The 27,504-nt window shown below is 42.6% G+C and overlaps 1 protein-coding gene across 3 annotated transcripts in view; it reads right to left on the bottom strand.

The window, feature by feature from the left end:
• The window catches only part of LOC142097491 (proteinase-activated receptor 1-like), a 310,042-nt gene that overhangs the window by 158,800 nt on the left and 123,738 nt on the right, over positions 1-27,504 (bottom strand). The window contains exon 1 of one of the 3 annotated variants that reach the window (XM_075179661.1): positions 2,287-2,390. The exons of the other annotated variants lie outside the window; for them this stretch is intronic. The gene's annotated coding sequence lies outside the window, so the exon portion shown is untranslated. Of the gene's footprint in view, positions 1-2,286; positions 2,391-27,504 lie in introns of those variants that run through there. 3 annotated transcript variants of the gene reach the window in all.

Here is a 27,504-nt window from a genome sequence, read left to right as displayed (position 1 = left end):
CTCGGATTCCAGGAAGATTGAACAAATAATAAAAAAACACTGGAATGTGCTCCTTGGAGACGCAACATTAAAAGAAATCCTTCCAGCGGCCCCGAAGTTTATATACACGAAAGCCAATAATTTAAGAAGACAACTTGTTAGCAGTATCATTTCCCCAAAGAAAGCATCCCCCGTAGGGACCTGGTTAACAGAAACAGAGAAAGGCTTCTACTATTGTCATCGATGTGCAGCATGTAAAACCAGTCGAGTCCCTAGCACCAAAGCTATTGTAACATTCCAGTCCAACGTCTCTGGAGAAAAATTCAGAATTGACAGTAAACTTACCTGTGACACCGCGGGGGTAATGTATCTTCTAGAGTGCCCCTGTGGGCTACAATATATCGGGAGGACGATTAGGAAACTAAGCGTTAGGATCTCCAAACACCATAGGAACATCAAGAAGGGTCTGGAAACTCATAGTGTTTCAGCACACTTCTCTACCATACATGCCAAAGATCCATCTTTTCTGAAATTTATGGCAATCAGGAAGATTGTTAAGCAATGGAGGGGTGGGGGTTTCATTAAGATTATTTCTCAGAAAGAATCCGAATGGATCTATAATATTAAATCCCTAGCACCCCAGGGCTTGAATATTGATTTTGAGCTGGGCCACTTTCTGTGATCCGCTATGTACACAAAAGTTCTGTATTGCATTTATCAACCTTTCGATGTTACATACTCCATATGATTACTGGATGTATCTGTGCCTCATCCAGTTGTATCATGTGAATCTCTTTATACACTCATAACTGTCCCTTTGTTCGGGATAGACACCTTTATGTGCACAATTATCCACCTTGACTGTTATCTCCCGGTGAGGGAGACATAAGATGCAAATATGTCTGTGAGGGGGACATATGATACATGCATGGCCACTAGGATATGAGAAATACCTGCCACTAATTTTAATCCCCTAGACTCGTATCGTATGTTACATATGCATTGACGCAGGTTTACACACATATATTTGCCGATCTGGATGTGATTGGGTGATTTACTATCATGGACCTCAATCATACTGCATCACCTACCAGCAGCATTTGTATAGCTCACCGCCCAATTGAGATATTCTCCCAGCGCCATTGGATGTTGGATATGTCTGCTTCTTTGTGAACCTATAGGAAGCAGGGCCAACTGACCTATCCCTGGGAAGGGCGCCCTTTATAAAATCCTAAAGGAACTTTTGATTTTCATTATCCCTGATGAAGCCTTTTAGGTGAAACGCGTTGGGTACGGACACACGCTTATTAATACACGTCTTCATTACCAGCCCATCGTCCCATTCACGGCACGGAAAAGGACTTTTTGCTATTCTATCGCATGCGCAGTTGGAACAAGTCGTGGCCGCGATACTTCCACCGCACACATCAACCATTCATCGAGGGAACGCAGCTCAGTTTTGAGAGGACGCAGACACCATCCCTGACGAGGGTAAGTCCTATTGTTGTTCCCACGAACTTTATATGCCGGAATTTACCTACCTGCAGCACTGGGATATCCTTGGATGCCGAGGGAGACAAAATGTCAATTATCGGATCCGCTCATAAGGATATATAGACTTTATCCATCTGGACAGTATATTGGATCAGGTTCATTGCCGGCTATTTGTGGTAACTATCAGCTTGACTGGCTGTGACATATTAGACTATATTCGGCCACTTCGTGGTTTTTTCTTGCAAATCTCCAGCAACTGAGGAACAAGTTGTTATTATACTGCACTTTTAAAGTTTTATATCTGTTATATTTCATGCTATGTCCAAAGAATAAATTGGATATTGTGCACCTATTCATCTGTCACTATTTACATTGTACCATCTATTAGCTGTTTCTAAGATTTACATGCTAGCTAGTCTGCATTGTTTATCTCTCTTAGCCGTATCCAGGGTTCCATTATTCACTGGTTGCTGCGATTTTGACCCAATATATATTGGATCAGGCATATGTAGGAGCACTTTTAGGACTGGTACCAACAATATTTGCGCCATAGGGGACACCTCCATTCTATATTTAGCCATCGTTTAGGGTTGGAACTACCCCACCTGTCCCCAGGCAGCATCATATATACCCCCATAGGAGGGAGCGCGGTAGCCCACCCTCCTTCCATTTATTGTTAATATATGTGATGATGTCAATGGTTCATCTGGTGTTGTCCAGTAGGAACAAATACGACTTGATCAGGGTGAATAAGAGACATCAAATAAGTATAGGATAGCCTCATTTTGATAATCCAGTGCACATTTTATCTACCCTTGTCAGGATTCGAACGAAGGGCTTCTGCTTCTGTGGACTGCTGCTCTGCTGACTGAGCTATTCTGAATGCTGGACAACTCCTTGCCTTCACTTTGTGTTCTAGCTCAGTTTCATTGATCTCCTGATGTTCCAGCATGTTATGGCTCCTCCCCTTGGCTTCCTATAAAAGGCTGGCCTGTTCCTGTCTTCCTTGCCAGATTATTGTCTTTCTGCCAGTAATCTAGTTCCTGCTCCTGCATTCTGCCTTCAGTTATCAACTACTCGTGTACCGACCTCTGCTTGTCCTCGACTACGGCTCTTCCTGAACCCTTTACTTATTTCTTTACTGTGTACTGAGCCTGGCTATTGTTGACCATTCTTTATTATCTTCTTGTGGCCTGTCTTCCTTACTGTAGCTGGACTCCTATTCAGTCTTCGGGCCGTTATAATCTGTATGAAAAAATCCTCATCTATTGTCTTAAGTGACCCATTAGGCTTTTGGGAATGTTAGCAACCTAAGGTCTATAGTGTTTGACTGTATAAAACAGAAAACTACTAACATTGACAGGTTTATTATAATTATTAGATATAATTTTGGAGTCCTAAACCAACCAAGTGACATCCAAAAAGTATACTAATCAAAATCATGCATAATTTTAAATTATAATTGTTGGTATTTAAATAAGAAACAAATTTAAGTGCAAATCAGGACCCCCTCTTCAAATAATAAATAAATCATCAAACATTTCCTTGGGCAGGGCATCCAGTATGGATGATTTTCAATAAACCTTTCACCATCCTGTCATTTCTGCTGTGTTCTTCCACTAATAATCGATTATCCTACTGGTGATCATACCTGAAGATTCCTGCCGGGACTTTCTAAGCTCCCAGAATTTGCTCTTTCCCCAAAGTCCAGCCAAACTATAGTGGCCGGCAGTGTAATTTTCCCGCAATTCCAGTAAAGGAACTTAGAGTGTGATCGGCTTACCCCCTTCCCCTCTAACTTTCATTGTAGTAGGGCCCTTTCCAGCTGGGCAACAGAGGCCTAGTGTCGCTTTGAAAGTACCACCTGTTTTCAACCAGTGATAGATTGGCGGGCACATCTGCTTTGGTGGTCTTATGGACACTGGAATCTGGGAGTATTGGACCCACCCCATTTCTTTGTATGTAATATAACTTATAAACGTTTTCTTAGGGTGACTATTTTATTCAGCTTTCTATTTTTATTTGTGTGATGTATTGATGGAAAAGAAAGACGATCTATAAATGCATGAGGACACCTGCTGGATTTCTGCCGTTTGCGAACATTTGTTGGGTGTTTATAGTGTACCGTCACAGTTGTTCGCCTTGGCTGTTTATCCGTGCTAAGCTGTGAAGTACCAGTCCAATTACGGCAGGATAATGTCAGGATTGATTGACAACTATTGAAGGTTGGACTATACCGCTAATCAGGAAACCTTTAACTAGTGGATTCTTCAATAAGCCTTATGGGTGTATTATCAGCAGAGAATCTATTTTATTGAGACCTGTCTCGATTTACTTAAGAGTTTCTGCATTTTGTTTTATTACGTGTTTAGTTACACAAATGTAATTGTATAATTAGAATAAATTTCTTTGTTTGGAGGAAACTATTCCCAGCTTATTCATCTGGCTTCTGCCATAGGAAGGTTGATTTTTAAGCTATCTATTTAAACCATGACTTGGTATTTTTAATTGTTTAGAGCGTTGTGTGTTTGCAAGAATTTCTCATTTGTGTGATGAACAAATTTTTAGATAAAGGCAGAAAAAGGAGCTCAAATAGCTGCAGCTATAATGACAAACAATGGAGAGAAAAACATAGATCAAAAGTGGCAATGTTTACACTCCTTTGCAATTGTGAGCAGTCCAGCACGTCAAGATTCTTTTGTCAAGATTCTTGACAAAGTCCCCAGTGGATGAAACGCGTTGAACTGACTGCATCTTTTTGACCTATCCAGCACATCATAGTAACAGGAACCACCGCCGAGAGAAGCTGCACTAACATCGTTGGATACATACAGGAGACGTGTGCGCTTGTTAAGTTCTGGAGGAACAACCTGGACACATCACCTCCTGGACTCACGGAGACACCGAGAGGTAGGGTAAGCGGTAGTGAGGTTGAGGGAGAGGTTTACTGGACACACGTGCTGGACTGCTCACAATTGCAAAGGAGTGTAAACATTGCCACTTTTAATCTATGTTTTTCTCTCCATTGTTTGTGATTATATCTGCAGCTATTTGCGCTCCTTTTTCTGACTTTATCTTTGCCATCTATTATAGGAGCTGCAGTGCTATTGGAGAGAGTGCTTACTTTTAACATTTTATTAAATTTTTAGATAAACCTACCTATTCCAAATCCTCATCACACTCCACTCTGTCAAAATGGGCAGATCAAGGCAGACCTCTAATAAGTCTCTTTCTTTCTCACAGCCTCCCCTGGAACTTGACCAGGATTCTCAGGTGGTGGATCAAGAAGACCACGTGGTAGCTTTTGCTTCTAATTCCATTGCCACGGCAATTTCCAAATTAATAATGTCCCAAAGAGACAAAAAATTTGAGTAGCTCCAGACTGCGCTAGACTCCTCACGTGCACAAATAGATTCTAACTCCTCTAGGATCTCAGGCAAAGAGCTGTGCACAAGCGATGTAGAGGACACAAACCATTCTTATCAAGCTCTAATAGATTTTGAAGCTCGTGCCATCAAGATATGTCAGAAAAATTGTAGGACCTTGAAGATAGGAACAGGAGAAATAATTTGTGCTTTGTGGGGATTCCCGAGTTAATAAGGGGCTCACGCCTCCTGGAATACCTTGGTACTACTTTGGCTACAGCCTTGGGAGTGTTCTCTGCCGCTACTTCTATACAAATTGAAAGAACCCATATACTGAGTCATGTGAGACAGGGGGCTGCCAACTGCCCTTGATCAGTCATAGCCAGATTCTTAGACTTTAGGGCAAAGGAGAAGATCACAAATCACCACAATTATAGATTGAGGGCAAAAAAACAAACTAATTTTTCAGCATCTGTAGCTCAAAAATCTAAAACATTCTCCCCAGTTTGTCGACATTTAGTGGAACATAACCAAAAATTTGCTCTATCTAGGAACGGAATTTTTTTTCTCTACGGTTCATCGCTTATGCTCAAGGGTAGATTATCTGCTAGTAGCGGACTCTCTGATATCAAAAACACATAACACAAATATCCATGACAAAATTATTTAATATCATGCTCCATTATCTGTCACTTTGGACCATGTAGAACCTCCTTGTTCAGAGAGAACTTGGCGATTCCCGGGGTATTTAAGTCGCTCTGACAAGTTCATACAGTACCTGGATGAACTATCAGGATGATAACCTTGAACACTGGGATGATCCTACTTTGTTCTGAAGTGCTTCTATAGCAGTAATGAGAGCTGATATAATTGGCTTTGTGTCTAGAAAAAGGAAAGCATTCAATGCCACTTATCAATCGCTTCGCAGCTTGTTGGGCCAAACATCACAGACCTATATGCCTGACCCAAATGACTCTTCTCTGAATGATTATAAACAAGCCAACAATTATTGGATAGCATCCTTCTTTCCCAAACTAACCGGCACCTGAAATTTTCTAAACATAAATACTACCACTGGGGTAACAGGACTGGCAAGGTATTGCAACCACGTCAAAACCTTGGAAAAAAAGGACACACATCACAGCCATTAGGTGTCCTATCACACAAACTCTAGTCACCAAATGTAAAGATATCCTTTACCGGGCTGGTAGAGACATTGATAGGGATGTGCAGAGAGAAATAATTTGGCCCCTACCTTAGCAGAACTCTATACAGACATCCATAGACAAGGTGGTCCCCTCCCTGGCTTTAAAGAGGCCCACGCTATATTACTTCTCAAATCTGGTAGAGACCCACAATTAATAGATTCCTACTGACCTCTTTTAAATACACATTGTAAATTGCTTGCCAAAATAAAGGCAGATAGGTTGCAATCTAATTAGCATGTCCTCCTATCTTTCACCAGCTACAATTTGTCAGAGGGAGGCAGTCCGGGGCCTAGACACACAAAAAAACTTTTGACACTGTATTATGGCCCCATCTATTCGCTGTACTACAATATAGAGCATTTTACTGAATCCTTATGAGGCCTGATTTCAATGCAGAGAGGGACAAGGTGAGGATGTCCGCTTTCACCTTTACTGTTTAATTTAGCACTCGATTCTTTACTACGCCTTTTACAAAAATCTCGAGAGTTCAAGAGGATTATGGGACATTGACTCCTTTGACAAATTAGTCATTCTTGGGAAGGGAATCAGGGGTCCCTTTATGGGGCTCAGATTTCCATTTTCATTGGTCAACTAATCACTTTACCTATCTGAGCATACAGTTACAAAAGATATATCTGACTTATATTCCCTAAATATTTTGGCATATATTAGAGGCATAAATCGGGAATTGATGACATGTAGGGATGTTTTATTGTCAACACTCCCTGTCCTAATCCCAAAGATATCCTCCATATTCATAGTCTGTTTAGGAAATTTATATGGGCAGGCAAAAGACCGATAATTAGTCTGATTAGATTGCAACAGAGTAAATCCAATGGGGGATTTAACCTCCCTGATGTTAGAAATGACAATTATGCTGCTTTTTCAGGGTAGTGACACATATACCCCCTCACTGAGAGAAGGAGGATTTCTGACCAACATAGACTTAGTTGGCTTTTTACATTAACATGACCAGGAGATCGCTAAGGTGCAAAAGGATAACCATTTGTCATGGACTCCTAGAAAACTGTGGCATATAATCTGTTATAAAGTGGGACTTATGCTGACAAATCGGTACATTTGCCATTGATATTGAATCCTGAATTCCAGGGCGGTGCTGCAACCTGCCCCTTCTCTATTTGGAAAGTGGAGGGAATCAAGACAATTGAATGTCTGATGCATAAAATGGAGAGGTAATAGGAAACTATCTGGTGGTGGAGGATTTCATGCAAGCCCAACATTATGTCAGTTCAATAACTAGAGCATTCTCGGATATGAATTGGAAAAAATCAGTAGATAATTTCCTAAATGCACCCATGGTTAAAGCTAAGGCTTTCTCCTTACATTATAATTATCTGCACAATCCTATTGAGCACTCTTCTTCCAGAGAGCTGGGCTTTCCATTTTTCCTTCCTTAACTCTTAAAGACCTCTTACGGGCCCTTGAGATGTCTTGTAAAGTCATGCCCTCCAATATGTATACTGAAATGTTTGTAAATATATTTTACTGAGCATATTTATCTCTCCATTGTAGGTTTCAAAAGAGGACTTTTGTACTTACATTAAATCTCTTTCTCCGAGTCCATCTGGGGGACACTGCTACCTTGGGGTTGTCTGAGGGTGTTGGAGTTGGCACTTAAACAGTTAAACAGACCGCTCTGTCCTCATGGAAAATTAAGTAAGGAACTCTACAAGATAAGGCTCCTTATTCAGATACTCTTCTAGCTGAAGCGATGGCTAAGAGAAAAACAACTTTCCATGTCGCAAATCTGATGTCAGCCGATTCCAGAGACTCGAAAGGAGGATGTTGTAGAACATTCAGAACTAAATTTAAATCCCATGGGGCCAACGGAGGAGCATAGGGAGGCTGCACATGCAGAACCCCCTGAAAAAAGTATGAATATCTGACAAGCGGCTTTGAAAGAAAACAGACAGTGCAGAGACCTGAGCTTCCAGGGAGCTTAATCTAACACCCTTCTCTAACCCATCCTGGAGAAACGTCAGAAACCGAGTTAGACTAAAAGACACAGGATCATGACTATTACTTTCACACCATTGTACGTAAATCTTCCATATTCTATGGTAAATCTTTGCTGATACTGGTTTACGAGCTTTCATCAGGGTATACACTACGCTAGATGAGAAACCTCTGGAGCTCCAGAGTTTGGCTTCAATAGCCACACCATTAAAGCCAAACGAGTTAAGTCCAGATAATGAAATGGACCTTAAATTAGCAGATCGGATCTGAGGGGAAGAGCCCAATCCTGACCTTCTGCCATCTTCAAGATGTCTGTAAACCAAACTCGTCTTGGCCAATTTGGTGCTACTAGAATTACTGGATGCACTCCCATTCTTACTCTTCACAGTACTTGTGAAATCAATGGAATTGGGGGAAAGAGATATCCCAGTTTGAAATCCCAATTCCTTGACATTACATCCACTGCTCTTGCTAAAGGATCTCTGGTTCTTGCGCAAAATCTTGGAACCTGATGTTTGTATCTCGATGCCATCAAATCCAGATCTGGAAGACCCCACCTTTGAACTTATTGCTGAAACACCTGTGGATGTAACCGACATCGCCCGCATCTGTCCCTTTCTCTCTCAGGATGCTGCAGAGACTCTCATCCATGCACTCATCATCTCCCGCCTGGATTACTGCACCTCCTCACTGGCCTCCCCCACTCACATCTCTCCCCCCTCCGCTCTGTTCTCAATGCGGCTGCAAGATTCATCTTCCTCTCACGCCGCTCCTCCTCTGCCTCGCCTTACACTGGCTTCCCTTCCCCTACAGAATCCTTTTCAAACTCCTCACCACCACCACTTACAAGGCTCTCTCCCACTCTACAGCCCCCTACATCTCTAACCTCCTCTCCATTCACACTCCTGCCCGCTCCCTTCGCTCAGCCAATGATCGACGCCTCTCCTCCACTCTTATCACCTCTTCCCACTCCAGAATCCAAGATTTTTCTGGTGCTGCCCCCTTCACTGGAATGACCTCCCTCGTTCCATCCGCCTCTCTCCTACTCTGTGCTCCTTCAAACGTGCACTGAAAACCCACCTCTCCCTTAAAGCCTGCCAACCATCCGCATAAGCCCTTCATCTCCTCCACTCGCTCTCTCCCTTGCCTCATCTGGCTCCCCTTGTGCCTGTTCTGTTTTCCCTCCCTTAGGATGTAAGCTCACTTGAGCATGGCCCTCTTTCCTCCTGTCTCCTCACCTGTTCTTCTGCTCTGTTTTTATTGCTTTAACCTGCCTGGAATTCCTGAAGTACTGGTATCTCTGTTTATTGGTTTGTACTGTTTCAACCTGTATAGTGTACTGTATGTATGGTGTATGTGACGCCTAACAAATAAAGGATAATAATAATAATAATAATAATAATAATATTAATGTAGAGATTCTCCTGGAAGGATTGCATGCCTGCTCAGATAATCCACTTCCCAGTTTTCCACTCCTGGAATGAAGACTGCGGAAATTGCTGGAACCCAGATCTCTGCCCAAGAAAAGATTTGTTTTGCCACATGCATTGCTCCTGCACTTTTTGTTCCTCCCTGACGATTTACATATGCCACTGCCGTGGCATTGTCCGACTGTAGACGGACCGGTTTTCCTTGAAGGAAGGATTGCGCTCCTTAAAGGTCCAATAACATGGCTCGTAATTCCAGAATGGTGATTGGAAGAAGAGCCTCCCTGCTGGACCAAAGTCCTTGTAGTCAGAGATGGAGAACTACTGCTCCCCATCCTTGCAGACTTGCATCTGTAGTCACTATGACCCAGTTTAATAGAACAAAGGATCAGCCTATCCTTAGATGATCCCGAACAAGCCACCAACCCAGAGAATCGCGAATCTTTTTGGAAAGATGAATTCTCTGAGATTCCAGATGTAGGTGTGATCCTGACCACTGACCCAAAAGATTCCACTGGAAGGCCCGAGAGTGGAATCGACAGCAGGGAAGAGTTTTGAATGCTGACACCATCAATCCTAGAATCCGCATGCCCAGTTTCATTGAAGGGTGAGGATGGTTCCGGAGTAGCTGAACAGAGTTCTGAATTGAGCAAATCTTTTGCTCCGGAAGAAAAATCTTTTAAAAAAATGTGTCCATCAAAAGTCCCAGGAAGACCATTCTCTGAAAGGGCTGTAGGTGAGACTTTTGATAATTGATTATCCATCCATGTCATTGCAGAAAAGTCAGGGTCAAGGTAAGATGTTGAGACAGGAGCTGATACGATGGAGCCTTTATTAGCAAATCATCCAGATATGGGATTACGTTTATTCATTGAGCACGTAACCCCGCCGCCATTACTGACATCATTTTTGTGAAAACCCTGGGGCGGTGGAAAGACCAAAGGGAAGAGCCCAAAATTTAAAATGAGAGGTTCCTATCGAAAAACGAAGAAGAGACTGATGTCCCTTCCAAATAGGGACATGTAGGTATGCGTCTTGAATGTCTATTGATGCAAGAAACTCCAGAGGTTCCAAACCGTTTATCACCAAGCGGATTGATTCCATACGGAATTTGGTTACCCAAAGGTGAAGATTTAGATTTTTGAGGTTCAGAATCAGCCGAAACGAACCGTCTTGTTTTGGAACCAAGAATAGGTTTGAGTAAAACCCCTAGGGGTAAATGTATGAACATGCGGGTTCTTCAACACCCACGTGTTCAGCCTGTTCGGCTATTAAATTTCAAGCGGCGCTGCATTGTAAAGGGAAGTTTCCCTTTACAATGCAGCGCCGCTTGAAATTTAATCGCCGAACAGGCTGAACACGCGGGTGTTGAAGAACCCGCATGTTCATACATTTACCCCCTAGCCTCTTTGACTTTTCGGAACCTTGCAAATAACCCCGGCAGAAAGAAGAGAAGCGATCGATTGTAACATCGCATTTCTTTTATGCAATCTTGAGGCAACTGAGTCTGGAAAAAACGTAGGGGGGTAGGGCCAATAATGTCTAGTAAATAACCTCTGGAAATTATTCCCAATACCCAAACATCCTTGGTGGAAGCTGTCCACTGATCTTTGAATAATTGCAGTCGACCCCCCACCCCCGCATCCGCTAGGAGAGGGGGAATCACTTCATGCAGAAGGCTTATCTGATGTCTTGGACGATGGACGCCTCTTAGAGTAAGAACCCCCTCCTTTCTGAGATTGACCTCTAAGAGCGATTGGCTTACCCCTAATGGAGGACTGTCCTCTTGAAATTGAGCTACCACGAAAGGGCTGTCGAAAGGAACTGAACCGTGGAATTCTGGGTTTAGAAGAATTAACTGGAAGGAAAGTACTTTTACCTCCAGTAGTCTGACTGATCATATCATCTAATTCAGAACCGAATAGGACGGACCCTGAAAAAGGTAACGCCTCCAAAGATCTTTAGATTCCAAGTCCGCATTCCATGAACGAAGCCAAAGCGTTCTTCTAGCTGCCACTGCTGAAGCAGAGACCACATTCTGGGCTGCCTCATAGAGATAACCAGAGGCCTCTTTTAAATGAAGGGTTAAAGGAAGGAATTTTGTATCCTGTAAACCTGCTACCAATTAGTCAGCCCAGGACTCCATAGCTCTAGCCACCCACGTGGATGCAAACAAGGGTCTAAAAGAAGAGCCTGCCCCAAGAAAAATATTTTTTAGGAACCCTTCTAATCTACGATCAGTACAATCCTGGAGAACCGCTGCGAATGGAACTTGCAAGGTGGTATGACGTGCCAGCCGGAGTATCTACCTTGGGTAGCTGTTCTCAGTGAGATACATCCTGTTCCTCTAGAGGATAAAGAGTAGCATATCTACGAGGGACTGAAAACTTCTTATCTGGATGTTTCCAGGCAGATTCAGCAATTTCCGTAAGTTCAGAGGAGGTAGGAAAGCAAATAGTTTTATGTCTACTGCGCTTAAATAAACCCTGGACAGGAAGAACTGAATCCTCTTCCATGCGATCAAGGGTTTGACGCACCGCTAACACCAAATCCTGAATCCCCTGGTTTCTGGAATTATCATCCCAGTCACCTAATTGTACAGAATCTGAATCCTCTCTTACCTCGCCTTCCTCTCCAGGTGAACCGTCAGAATCAGAAAGTAACAAAGGATGAGAATTGCGAGGGCGCTTTGCTCTGGGAGCTAAACATGTAGAAGAGTCTAAGGGCCTGATTCATTAAGGATCTTAAATGAAGAGGATTCTTATTTCAGTCTCTTGGACAAAACCATGTTACATTGCAAGGGGCGCAAATGAGTGTTCTGTTTTCCCCATAAGTTAAATACTGATTGTTTTTTCATGTAGCACACAAATATCAACTTTAAATTTCAGTGTACAAGGCGGATGACCATGCGGGTTCAGATTGAGATGTAGAGGGCTGTACCTGAGACAAGTCATGCACCAAACCGCCTGAGGTCCCAGTCTTAATTATTTCGCTAGAATTTGCAGAAGCAGAGCCAGAATCCACTCCAATTACAGTGGAATTTGTCTCTGTCTGTCTATTGATCAGCTGGGTGAGCATAGAAACAGACTGCGCCAAAGAGGAATCCCATACCAGTTCCTCCACCATGGCGGAAGGGCCACCCCGAGTTTGTTTGCCCCATGCTCCCAAATCACACTTTGCACAGACAGCCCCTCTGTCCACTTGTCCTACTGGTGGTTTAGCAGAACATTTAGAACAAGAAAAATATTTAAAACTGACACTCTTTCCTTTGTCAGACATTTTATATATATAATTCCTCTCACAAATGAAATTTAAATTTCCTGTGATCTCTTTTTTTCTTTTTCTTTTTAGAAAAAAAATAGCTTTTAGCAAATATATTTAACTTGTGCATACTAAAAAACTCAGAAAATATACATATATATATATATATATATATATATATAGACTATACCTACATATATATAAAAATATGTATAAATATATATATATATATCCCCTACGGGGTACTTAGCGTTGTTAACAACCGAGAAACCTGAAGAGGATCCTGAGGGGAGGAGTCAGCAGAGCCCTGTCAGTCTGTGACTGATCGAGTCGCTGCCCAGTCCTGTCGGAAAAGGGCGGGAAAATCTCCCTCCTCGGAATCTTCCACTGAGCAGCCGGCAGTCTTACACTACCTCCGGCTGTCTACCTTGTCATAAATAAAACCTGGGACAGTTCAGTCCTGTGAGCATATATTGTGCCTCTCCTATCGCTCACTCGGGACTCCTTCCGCATCCACAACACCTCCTGCGGCTATAGAGAACCAAGCTCCCCCCCCCTCGCCTCACTCAGCGGGGGACTTGGTATCTCCCAACATGTCCGGTCCTCAGACAGAGTGCAACACTCCCTGCCTTATGGCAGTGTCGGACCCGCTGGGACAGAGTGACGACAGGCGCTTAGCGCTGTCACCACTCACTAAATACCACACTAATCACGCAGTTTCTTTTTTTTTTTTTAAAAAAAAAAACCTTCTTTCTTCTTAAAGGAACGGAACTTTGTTCCATTATAAATATCTATGAGGAAAAAAATGTTAATAACATTAAAACCTCCCCTACACTCATTTGAAAACTAATAAAAAATAATAAAATCGAACACTAAACAGCAGGTACTGCTAAGCAGTACCAAACGCAGCCCAACCCCTTGGGCACTTAGACATAACTGATGTGGATGGGATTGCAGAGGGGAGGAGTCAGAAGCAAGTTTAGTTATTAACTGTTTAAGTGCCAACTCCAACGCCCTCAAACAACCCCAAGGTAGCAGTGTCCCCCAGAGTGGATGATGGAGAAATTGGAATTTCTGTCAATTCTTGCTGTAGTAGATGTGGCAGGGAAGAAGCTGATATCACACAGTGTTTCTGGCAGTGCCCCTAAATCAGAGGCTATTGTTTGCAGGTTCATAGATTTTAATCTTGAACCCACACAATTTAACAAAAAGTTATTTGAGCACATAACTACTATTATCTTCAGATTTTTTATAAATTATCTAAGATCTAAACAACTACTGGAGGGAGCTGGAGGTTACTTTTAGCCATTAGCGCTGAAGCGCGAAACACCATCCTCCAGACCTGGATACACTCGAGCCCACCCTTCTTGGTACCTTTTAAAGAACAATAATTTTATCTCCTCAGCGTGTATTGGGTGGAGGTGTCCTTAGAAAGTGAATTTAATAACGAAGGTTTTTTCCATGTGGGAAAGTCCTATCACTATTAAACAACTTCCACTAGACAATAAATTCATGATTGCCTCAAACATACCACATGGTACAAAATAAGAGAGGTTACAGAGGACCTCCCAATATTATTTGATCAGACTTCTTTTGGTTTTCATGCTCCTGCTTGGCATCTATCTACCGCCTCCGGTAACTGGATAAGAGGTAAGTGGATAAACTGAGAGACTAACATGCCTTCTGTGCAGGATAAGTAAAGAACAGCCAGATCTACTATATCAATTACTGTCAATTATATAATTATATTGGACTACTTTTATTTTAATGTTTAATTCTCCATATTCAATTTTAAATATTAAATGTTGTATATGTAAAGGAAGACTGATGTGAGTGACTTTACATAGTCACATATCATAGTGCTGTTGTATCATTTATCACAATGCTGATTTTGTTTGTACACAAAATGCTTCCATTTAAAAATGTTATGCAAAATAAATAATCAATATATCGGCCATAGAGCACCAGATTCATCCCTTATGGACCAATCCATAGGAACTGGTCCTCAAATCTTCCCATGTAGAGATTTGCAAAACTTGGGGTGGTGACTTACAAATCTACGATAATAATAATAATACTAATAATAATAATAATAATAATAATAATAATAAAAATATGATACCCATGGCCATCTAAGTCCCTGTAATAAAAAGTGACATCAAAAACAAAATAATTATATGTCAAAGTGAACAAAATATAACCTAGAATGAAGTCACATTGCCACCCCGAGATCGCAACATCCATGGATAATACACCCTTGATAACTTCCCCATGCTCCAAGTGTGGGATGTGCATGATTAGAACCTGCATATCCAGGATGAGAAAACCGTAGCCTGACTTCCAGATCACTTCTTCGAACTATTAAGGATACTCATTATGTCATGGACGTGTGACAGGAAGCTGATATCACTAAACAAAATGAAGAACATAAAATTAGATAAAACCCAGAAACAATTTGTCTCCCCGATGGGTGTTAAAGTGTTTTGTGAATTTTAGGTAAATGTTAAAAAGCAGGTGTGACAGGGTTGGAAACAAATGAAAAGTAGGACTCCTCCTTGGGTATCACTCCCTCAGACAGAGCTGGCTTCAAAGCTCGTCCAATTGATATTTTATTTTTGGATCTTAGGGGAGTACAAGATAAAAGGTTCTGTCATCAAGTTCACGTAGTGCTTCCTCAACATAATCTTCTCTTCTAATGTCCACCACACCCCAACCTTTATCAGCAGACCTGGTTACTAGAACCAGAGAATGGTCCTTCTGTAATGACAAATCAAGCCTCTAATATGTCTATGAAACAGGATGTTAATTTGTTTACCGCTGGTCAGCTGTGTTGTACACAGGTATAATATAGATAAATAAGAGAGCGTCAGGAAGGAAATGAGGAGAACCAGAGAAAGTCTGAAACAATAAGATTTCACAACCTGATCAGGAATTCAGGAAGAAAGAACCCCAGATATATAAAAAGATAAACATTTTAAGAAAGAAAATGCATTTTTTGTACAAAGAAGCCAACAAATAGTAGAGTATTGTCAAAATTCTGGGAGAGAAGACACTGCAGTCTTAGGAGTGGAAGTCTTATCATCACCATGGAAAAAGCTCCAACTCTGGAGAAACTCAGACAGTAAAAATGAGCACCAATTAACTGTGCACATGGGAAATGAAATGCAGAAGGTCTGAAGATGTAGTTCAAAGAGTATCTGAGGAGTCGGCTCAGTGAAGAGCTCACGAGACAGTCAAGGGATGGGCTCTGGTGTGACCTTTAGGTCGGAGATAAAACAAACTTCAGACCGAGACACATTAAATACAGACATGTGGACTGTTCATAGAGAGTGGTTTATGTAAGACAGGGGCTGAGGAGATTTCTATTCCATACTTGCAGACTTTCTTCACCTCCCTTCCGGGAGCCAGCCATTGGAGGGGGGTGTGAGGTGGGCGGGACGGCCAAAATCGCGTCATTTTGGCACCGCCCCATGTGACGTCATGATGCAAATGCGTCATTTGACAGCGGGGGCGGAGCCAAATCCCGCGATTCACCGGGAATCGCAGCGTTTGGGATCTAATTCTGCCCACTTCACTAGGAAGTGGGGCACTTCCTAGTAAAGTGGGCAGAATTCGGGAGATTGCCACACTCGCCCGGGAGTCCGGGAGACTCTCGCAAAATGCAGGAGTCTCCCGGACATTCCGGGAGAGTTGGCAAGTATGTCTATACTATAGAGAGAGACAGATTGACCATGGCAACTGGCAGAACAGTTAATCTTTGCTGCATAGAAACTGAAGAAAATGGTAAGCGGCCTAGCTGCCCAGTGGTTAGAGAGGGATCAAGACTTCTTTCTATATAAAACATATTTAAAGCTTATCTGCAAGATAGGTTGACCTTCTTTGCTAGGATTTGTAGTATTATATAGTGTAGTGTAGCTAACAAAGATTTATTCACAGAAGGTAAGGTAAACATTTATTTTAAAAAAAATTAAACTAGGGATGTGCACCGAACACTTTTGGTGTCTCGTGTTTTGTGTTTTGGATTCGGATTTGCTTGAGGTTTTGGGTTCGGATTTGTTTTGCAAAACACCTGACGAAAGGTTTTGGTTCGGATTTAAGGTTTTGGATTCGGATTTATTTTGAAAAAAACATAAAAAGTGTTCAAATCAAGTTTTTTGGTTTATTTTCACTCCTACGCTATTATTAACCTCAATAACATTCAATAACAATCATTTCCACTAATTCCCAGTCTATTCTGAACACCTCACAATATTGTTTTTAGTCCAAAACGTTTCACCGAGGTAGCTTTCTGGACTGCATAGTGCAGTGGTCCCGGTACCCAATTTGGTACCGGGGCCACAATACCTCCGCCTTCAAATGATCTGAATTCCACTGCACAGCTGCCTGCTTCTACATCCTCTGCAGCATATACAGGGTGTAGTTCGAGCGTGTCAATACCTCTTGTTTTTGACGATGACAGGTCATTTTCATTAATTTATGATTTGGCAGCAACAGTCAACGTTGTTTAATATCTGATACGCCTCTATCTGCACTGCATAGTGGAGTGGCCCCGGTACCCAATTTGGTACCGGGGCCACAATACCTCCTCCAACTTTCAAGTGTAGTGTTTATAATTTATAAAAACTACAGTAGTTATAGCACGTCAATAACTCTTGTTTTAGACGACCATGGTACAGAGCATTCATCATTGAGATCCCATCAAGTGTGTAAAAGACAGACAGTGTCGAAGTGTTATTTGTTGACTTTGTTAACCCAAAAATTGTCCCTGTTGCAAATATTCGTGCGATGAAGAGTGACTTTTTCATTTAAAGGCTCAAGCTTTCAAGTGTAGTGTTTATAACTTATAAACACTACAGTAGTTCTAGCACATCAATACCTCTTGTTTTTGATTATGACAGGGCATTTTACTTTTGGTTTAATTTGTTGAATTTGTTTTAATTTTGTTTTACTTTGAGCTCATGGCAAACGACTGTTGAATGGTCACATAATGCCAAAAAAAGAGTTGCAAGATGGAATTGTCCTTGGGCCCTCCCACCCACCCTTATGTTGTTGAAATAGGACATGCACACTTTAACAAACCAATCATTTCAGCGACAGGGCCTACCAAACAACTGTGGCTGAAATGATTGGTTTGTTTGGGCCCCCACACCAAAAAAGCTATTCATCTCTCCCTGTACAAACTAAACAGGCTCTACTGAGGAAAGATGTCGTCCTCATCCTCAACCTCTGATTCCTCTCCCCCTACAGTGTGTACTTCCTCCTCCTCACACATTATCAATTCGTCCCCGCTGGACTCCACAACCACAGGTCCCTCTGTACTATCTGGAGGGCAGTGCTGTACTTGATTGAGGAATTGATAATTCATTTTTATGAACATCGTTTTTTCAACGTTCTGAGGAAGCAACCTCCTTCGCCGCTCACTGACCAGGTTCCCTGCTGCACTAAAAACTCTTTCCGAGTACACACTGGAGGGGGGACAACTCAGGTAAAATAGAGCCAGTTTGTACAGGGGCTTCCAAACTGCCTTTTTTTCCTGCCAGTAACAATATGGACTGTCTGACATGTCTATTTGGATGGTGTCAGCAAAATAATCCTCCACCATTTTTTCTATTGTGACAGCATTGAATGCAGCAACAGTAGACATGTCTGCAATGGTTGGCAGGTCCTTCAGTCTGAACCAGATGTTATCAGCATCCCCGCCAGCGATTCTTTTAGGAAAACTGAGCTTTTTCCTCGCAGCCACAGATGTGGAAGAAAATGAGGGTGGAGCTATTGGCATGTCACGGTCCTCTTCAGAGGCCAAGATCCTGACCAGCAGGTCTTTGCACCGCTGCAGACTTGTGTCCGCCGGAAACAGAGACAAAACATACGCTGTAAACCGAGGGTCGAGAAAGGTGGCCAGAATGTATTCCTCTGACTTTAAAATAGTGAACCACCCTCGGATCCTGGCAAAGCGTACGAAGGGCTTCATCCACAAGAGCTACATGCTTGGTGGAATCGTAATGGTTTACCAGCTCCTCCCTCACTTTCTCCAGCTGCTTCTGCAACAGCCTGATCAGGGGAATCATCTGACTCAAGCTGACAGTGTCGGAACTGACTTCTCGTGTGGCAAGTTCAAACGGCTGGAGAACCTTGCACAACACGGAAATCAGTCTCCACTGCGCTTGACTCAGGCGCATCCCCACTCCTTTGCCTATGTCGTAGGTAGCGGTGTAGGCCTGAATGGGCTTTTGCTGCTCCTCCATCCTCTGCAGCATACAGAGGGTGGAGTTCCAGCGCGTCACAACCTCTTGTTTGAGGTGATGGCAGGGCAGGTTCAAGCTTTTTTGATGTGCCTCGAGCCTGCGGTAGGCACTGGCAGAATGCCGAAAGTGTCCAGCAATTTTGCGGGCCACCGCAAGCATCTCCTGCACACCCCTGTCACTCTTGAGGTAATGCTGCACCACAAAATTATCGGTGTGGGTAAAACATGGGACGTGCTGGAAATTGCCCATATGCAATGCCCGCACAATGTTACTGGCATTGTCTGACACCACAAATCCCCAGGACAGTCTAAGTGGGGTAAGCCACTGCGGAATAATTTCCCTCATTTTCTCTAATAGGTTGTCAGCGTTGTGCCTCTTATTAAAGCCTGTAATACACAATGTTGCCTGCCTTGGCACGAGCAGACGTTGTGTAGATGCTGCTACTGATGCAGCTGCTGCTGTTGCTGCGGAAGGGGATGCATCTACCCAGTGGGCTGTCACAGTCATATAGTCCTTCGTTTGCCCAGAACCACTTGTCCACATGTCAGTGGTTAAGTGGACAGTCTGTACAACCGCATTTTTAAGAGCACTGAGGACACTTGATCGTACTTCTCTGTACATCTTTGGTATCTCAACAGGATTTGGTACCGGGGACACAATACCTCCATCAACCCTCTAAATCCCACTCCACTGATGGCGGACACCGGGCGCAGTCTAACACCAACATAGCAGTTACAGCCGCAGTTATACACTTTGCAATAGGGTTTCTACTATCGTATTTTGTGGTCATGGCAAACGACTGTTGGACGGTCAATTGTTTTGTGAAAGACGTAGCGGTCTTACGACTTCCCCTCTGGGAAGATGACCGACTAACAGCAGCAACAGACGCAGTGGCAGTAGTAGACGTACTGCTGCAGGATTCCTCGGATGAATCCCGTATAGAAGAGGACTTAGTCTGGCTGGTGACATGGCCTGCAGTACTAAATCTGATGGAGATCGTGGAGGAAGTTGACGAGGAGGGTGTTGGTGGTGTGTATCCAACAGGACCAAGGGATTTAGGTGTCCCTGTACTGATGACGGTCCTAGGCCCAGTTCCTGAACTAACCACTGAACTATGAAGGTTATTCAGGTGACGTATAAGGGAGGATGTCCCTAGGTGGGCAAGATCCTTACCCCTGCTTATTTGAGCTTTACATAAGCTACATATGGCCATACATTGGTTGTCCGGATTTGGATAAAAATAACTCCAGACCGAAAAGGTGCATTTTTTGGTCTTCTGACCAGGCATGACGATGGGCTTTTTCATCCCATGGACATCAGCTGTTTCCCCCCCTGGTGCCTCATTTACAATAACCACATCACCATCCTCATCATCAAGTTCCTCCACAGTGCCAGCTACATCAATAGCCTCCTCCCGGTGTACAACATTGACACCTTGATTATCCAAATCTGGATCTACACTGTGGGTGATCCTTCCAACATATGCAGAGGGTGTGCTGCAAATGCTGGATGGAGTCATCTCTTCCCATACAGTGATGGGAAGGTCAGGTTTCGCAACCACCAACACCCTTGGACTCGCTTGGGGATTTGTGATGTCATCTGTTTAGAAGGCAGAGTTCTTTGCTGTTTTGTTGTTGTTGCTGACAGCATAACTCTCTTAAATTTTTTGTAGGGGGGTGGAGGAGGAGGGCTTAGATCCTTGGGTGAAGCTGGACCACTAGTCATGAACACGGGCCAGGGCCTAAGCCGTTCCTTGCCACTACGTGTATTAAATGGCATATTGCCAACTTTACGTTTCTCCTCAGATGATTTTAAGTTTCTCTTTTTGCTACTTTTTGAAAACTTGGGCTTTTTGGATTTTACATGGCCTGTACTAGGAGATTGGGCATCGGGCTTGCCAGACGACGTTGATGGCATTTCATCGTCTATGTCATGACTAGTGGCAGCAGCTTCAGCATTAGGAGGAAGTGGGCCTTGATCTTTCCTTACTTTATCCTCCAAATTTTTGTTTTCCATTATATGTAGCACAAGAGAGCGTACCCCTAAGCCACACACACTCGGCAAAGCCTTTAAAAATTATATGCGGCACAGGAGAGTATCACTGGACTTATACTGCTGAATCAGTGAACTTTGTAATATAGCAGTACCAATGGATTTATACTGCAGAATCAGTGAACTTTGTAATATTGCAGTACCACTGGACTTATACTGCTGAATCAGTGAACTTTGTAATATAGCAGTACCAATGGACTTATACTGCAGGATTGTTTTTGGATATTTTTTTTTTATATCTTTTTTTTATAATTATTTATTTTTTCGTTTTTTTATAACTTTTTTTCAAAAAAATTATAACTTGGGAATAATGGGGAAATAACAATGCCCTTAGAAGGACAGAGCACAGGACACAGCACCACTGGACTGAACAGGTCACAGCACAGGAGGACCCAGCAGCACCACTGAACTCAGAAGGACAGAGCACAGGACACAGCACCACTGGACTGAGCAGAACACAGCACAGCACAGCACAGAACTGAACAGCACAGCACGAGATATAGCAGGACAGAGGACCACCTAACACAACCTCATTCTACCCTGATCAATGCCCGAGTGAAGATGGCGGCGGCTAGCGGGGAATTTATAGAATACGAGTATCGCGAGATCCGACAGCGGGATTATGACTCAGAGCCTCGGTTTCAGTTTTGCAATTGGCGGGAATACCCGGATCTGTCTCGGATCCGGCTCGGATCCGGCTCGGATCGGCAACGTTCTGGTGGGCTCGGATTTCAGATATCCGAGCCCGCTCATCTCTAAATTAAACAGCTTATCTAACATGCTGACTATATAGCAAATCTTCCTTCACCCTTAACTGGGTCATGCAAAGTACTCGGCATGCTTGGAGAACGTATAATCCAGGGGACTCAGTATAGGGCAAGTCTTTATAGACTAAACTAAGTAAAATATCCTAAAATACTTTTAAGTTTTGTTGTACTCAGACTTCATCAGTAGAATGAAATAGGAACAAATATGGGTTCATTTGTATCATGTTAATGAGATAATGATGGTACCATAGACATCATTCACTGATCATAACAGATATATGTGCCTCATTAATAAATAACAATAAACAAGAGAGAATATACAAAGCATGACATCTGATTACACCTTCTACATAGGTTACAATAGCTGCACATGCACAATGACAGACGACTGGTGGAAATAGCAACAATTATGTAATAGATACCAGTGCACATGTCTTCTGACTGCAAGAATGACGGAAAGAGATAATAGATATGTAACAATACTCAAGGTGGGGTCCTTCTTTAATAACTGGTAGGTGAAGCCTTACAACAACTTAAAAATAGTAGCATACTGAAAAGGGAGTGGGGGTGGTGGTCATGAATACAGAGGATTATAAAGCGGAGGCAACTCGTATCTTGGGAAACAATTCCACCTATCTACCAGTTATTAAATAAGGACCATACCAATGAGTATAGGCACATATTATTAAATCATCTAAAGAGGGGTTTAGAAATAGGCATAATGAGCAATGAAGAATTCAAATACCTTAACATACAACATCCTATTATCCCAGTGTTTTACTGTTTAACAAAAATGCATAAGGACTCATTGAAGCCTCCAGGTTATCCCATTATATCAGGCATTGGGTCCTTAACATCAAACCTCTCTCGATATTTGGACCACTTCCTACAGTCTCATGTTAAACAACAATTCTAATATTTGAGAAATACTACACAGTCACTTAAAGAATTACAGGGAGAAGAATGGGAAGAAAATTGTTGGCTTGTTTCAATTGATATTACATCACTTTATACAGTTATACAACATGAACAGGGATGGAAAGGGATGAAAGAGACAGAGATATGAAAGAAGCATAAATACAATTCATAGCAGACAGTGCCAAATTCATTTTGGAACATAATTATGTATAATACGAAGGGCAGTATTATTTGCAGGTGCAGGGTACGGCGATGGACACCAGGTTTGCCCTGAGTTATGCCAACCTTCTCATGAGTATGTGGGCGGAGGAGACCAATGGGGAGGTTGGCATTCTCTGGGCGAACCTGGTTCTCTACAAACGCTATATAGACGACATTCTTATGATTTGGAAAGGGGATGAACACTCATAATGGAATTATTAAGTTGTTTTAACAACAACCAATACAATTTAACATTCACTACCAAAAATAGACAACATAAAATATAATTCTTAGAACTAGATATCTTTATAGAAGAACAAAAGATAAATAAAAAACCTTTTCAAAGTCAGTGAATGTCACTAGGTTTATATTGGCGAGTAATCATCATCACCCAAATTGGCTCTTAGGGATACCTGGGGGCCAGTTTAAAGGGATAAGCCGCAGCTGCACAGACGTACATGATTATATCGAAGAGGGGACTGATTTAAAACATAAATTTGTAGAGAAAGGATATAACCTAATAAAAGTTGATAAAACATTCAATGGGTAAAAACAAATGAATCGAGAAGAGTTTCTCATATACAGGGAAAAGAAGGAGAGAGATCAGTTTAATGGACAAGTGATGTTCATCACACAATACTCAGATTCCACAAAAGCAATTGCATCAAATCCTACAAATGCACTGGCACATTATAGAGAAGCATGAGGATCTCAAAACAAAAAATTTTGGGATAACTTAAAATTATTGGGAGGAAACTATGGATATATCAGACCATACAAAACCTTGAATATAACTATAATAGCCACTATAATGAGAACAGTGAGGTCATATTATAGATAATTAAATGATTCTACATCAGAGTTACACAAGAGTGTAATAGTAGAGTCTTCTAATCATTTTTTCCTCCGTTTCATCCACAGGTAAATATCTCATTCAGCCACTGCACAAGCTATCTGTAAAGGATCATATCTGCAATCTTGTATTTTAGCTATATGGTATGGTTGCCCTCTATTTGTTTGTGTAAGAATTGTATTACTTTGATTGTAGTGTGTGTGATTATTGGGGGGTTCATTCATGAAAGTGGTCACATGGCTATTTGAACCAATTTAAACAGCAGTCTAAGGCTGTTCAATCCTGTGATGCTGTTAGCTAGTGAGGATTCTTTTAAGTGAGGATTTTTACAAGTGTATTAACAAATTTAGTTAGTATAGTAAGATATATACAAGAGAGGAACAAGAGGAGAATAGGAGGAGAACCTTTTACCTGCAAACACTGCTACATGAGGACAACATTCCACAATCAGCCGTGAGCTCTGATTTCCTCCACCACCTGCATTGTCAGCTGCCTGAACACTCTCTGCTGATTTGTTTCTCACACTTATTTTTGGCTGGTGCAGTATTATTATGACTTGTTAATTCCTCTTATGCTGCTTGTATTCTCACCTTTAAACCACACTGTTGCTTCACTTAGCTTGAACTTTTATCTGGCTCCCTCTTGTCCTGTAGACTTACATAACCAGCTCAGTGTTCCTTGTATTATGCCTTATGTTATACGATTGCCTTCCAATCGTGGCTAATGTCACTGTCTAATATAACTGTTTTTCTAAACACACCCAACTGGTATCTCTACTGTCCTAACTGCTTCCTATTCCCTGGCTCATACTTTACATCTTTTCTTCCTCTTTTCTCTCCTTCTACCGCTGCACTCTCTCGCTTTACTCACCTTTCCTGCTCTCACCATGTCCTTACCATCCTTAATTTCTGTATTACTTTCAACAGTCTATTCCACACCTTCTCTAGCTTTATCATGATTTGCTCCTCTCTCACTTCTGTCCTCTCCCTCTACCCCCCTGCTTCCCTTGTCCAACCTTTCCATATTCTTCCTCCTCCTCAATCCCCCCTCTCCCTTCCCATGCCCTTCCCTATTTCACTCCTCTCTTCTCTTCTGTGCCTCTGTGCCCCTGATCTGACTCGCTGCTCCCTCCACCATCTCTCCTTTTCCCCACTCACACCCTTTCTCTCTTGTCACCTTCGCTGCTCATCTCTCAGCTTCAGCCTGTTCCTACCTACCATCTCCCTCTCTTCCCCCCAGGAAATCTTTTCCCTCACGTCACTCCTACCTTCTGCCTCTCCCATTTATAAACCCCCCTATCTGCCCCATCCCACTCCTCCCCCATCTCTTGTTCCCCTGCCCCTTGTTTCCTGTCTGCTGACAAGTCCCCTCTTATTTCATCTTCTCATCCAATTCCAAACCTCCCTCCCTGTCATGCCCCTCGCTCCATATCATACTCACCCTTGCAGTTGAGCAACTCCAACAATCTCATCCACATCTCTCATCTTCCCTCTCTCCCTCTATCCTGTGGTCTCTGGAATGCCAGATCAGTCTGTAACAAATTTACCTTGATCCATGATATCTTTATCTCTAGATCCTTCAACCTGCTTGCCACCACTGAAAGCTCACTATCCACTGAGGACACTACCTCTCCTGCTGCTCGCTCTTGGTGGGCTTGTCCTTCTCCACCACACCCAGACCTGGGGACCGGCAAGTTGGTAGCATTGACATACTTCTCTCCTACTGCTGCTCTTTTCGGGTTCTTCCCCCTGAACCCTCCCTCTCTTTTTTTCTCCTTTGAGGTACACTCTATCTGTCTATTCCACCCAGTCCACCTCCGTGTTGCGATTATATACCGTCCTCCTGGTCCTGTCTCTCAATTCCTTGATCACTTTGCCACCTAGCTCCCTTACTTTCTCTCCTCTGACCTTCCCTCCCTCATCTTTGGGGACTTTAATATCCCTATAGACAATCCCTCAGACCCTGCTGCCTCCAAACTTCTCTCCCTCTCCTCCTCCCTTGGGCTCTCTCAATGGACCTCCTCTCCCTCCCACTGCAGTGGCCACTCCCTTGATCTATTTTTTTCACACCTCGGTACTGTCTCCAACCTCATTAATTCACCTTTTTCTCTCTCGGACCACCATCTCCTCTCTTTTAGCATCTCTCCAACCCTCTCACCGTCCCCATCCCCCAAAGTTACTCTCACCAGGCGTAATCTTGACAAAGCTCCTCTCCCCCATCCCCACTTTTTGTTGCCCCGATGAGGCTGTCTCTTTTTACAATCACACTCTTACCACTGCACTTGACTTTTTCTCCCTGGCTGTCACCATCAAGCTTCGTCAGTCCCCGCCTCAACCGTGGCACTCAAAGCTTACCCGCTATATTCAAAAATGCTAACGCAGTGCAGAACGGCACACACTCATTTTGACTTCCTCCACTTCAAGTTCATGCTTGTGTCTTACAGTTATCGCTCTCTAAACAATCCTTCTTTAAGTCACTCATTTCTTCCCAATCCTCTAACCCCCGTCGGCTTTTTGCCACCTTCAACTCCCTCCTCTCCCTTCCTCCTCTCCCACTACCCCCCACGCTTTCTGTTGTCGACATTGCTGCCCACTTGACCTCCAAGATTGAGTCAATATGTCATGATATCACCCAGCCGTCCCTCCTTGATTTTCACCTTGACCCTCTTAAGTCTTTCCTCTGTCCACCTAATTTTTTTCTCCCGGCACTCTATTTCTGTTGTCTCCCTACAACAGTCACTACATTGGCTCCCCATGACCTACAGAATTAAATTTAAACTCCTCACCCTCACCTTTAAAGCTCTTAATCGATCCTCCCCTCCCTACTTCTCCAATCTCATCTCAACCTACACTCCTAGACGCCCCCTCCGCTCTGCCTGTGACCACCGCCTCACTACTTCACTGATCAGCTCCCCAGCTGGGTCACGATCTTCAATGTTCCATCAGGTTAGCATCTACTTTTAAAGGCTTCAAGCGTGCCCTTAAGACTCATTTCTTTATTCAAATCTATCAGTCCTTCTCCTAACTCCCGTGTCCTGGCTCTCTCCCTTAGTTAGTACCACTCTATTTGTGTCTTCCCCTTTCCTTTAGGATGTAAGCTCTAACAAGCAGGGCCCTCTTTCCTTGTGTGCTCCTTCTACTATTCCATCACCCTCTGTACCTCTTGGCCTCCCTCCCTAGTCCTGTTTTCTTAAGCTTCAGCCTACTTCTCGCTGATTTCTACCATCACTTTCACTCATTGTCCCAGAAATAATTTGATTTGCACCATGTTACCTGTGTCTGTGTATATATTTTATATATTTCTGTTTTTCATATTTTGTTCTTTATGTATCATGTTGTGTCATCACTGTTTTCTGCATATGTCATGTACAGCGCTGCGGACCCTTTGTGGTGCCCAACAAATAAAAGATAATAATAATAATAATAATATTATATAGTGGCTTTTGAATTTAAATACACTTAATAGTATACCACTATGTGGATTATACAGTAATACATAAAAATTATGCCTTGAGTAATTGGTAGTATGATGGTACTTGTGAGATAAGGTATACATGGTTTCAATGAAATATGGAGGTTTATAAATATGAATGTATGTATTAAGAACGAGACAACTACATATAAAGTGTAATATCATTATATTCTCTATATAGTGCCTATTCTAAGATGGCTGCAGATCCTACAATAATGTGAATACTCTATTTATCCGATTTACCTAAAACAAAGATGGCCACCGCAGGAAATGAGTTTAAAGGAAG

This window comes from Mixophyes fleayi, chromosome 1, assembly GCF_038048845.1.
Source record: "Mixophyes fleayi isolate aMixFle1 chromosome 1, aMixFle1.hap1, whole genome shotgun sequence".
Lineage (NCBI taxonomy): Eukaryota > Metazoa > Chordata > Amphibia > Anura > Limnodynastidae > Mixophyes > Mixophyes fleayi.
The sequence above is the reverse complement of the archived record's forward strand: the minus strand, read 5'-3'. Positions and strand labels throughout refer to the sequence as shown.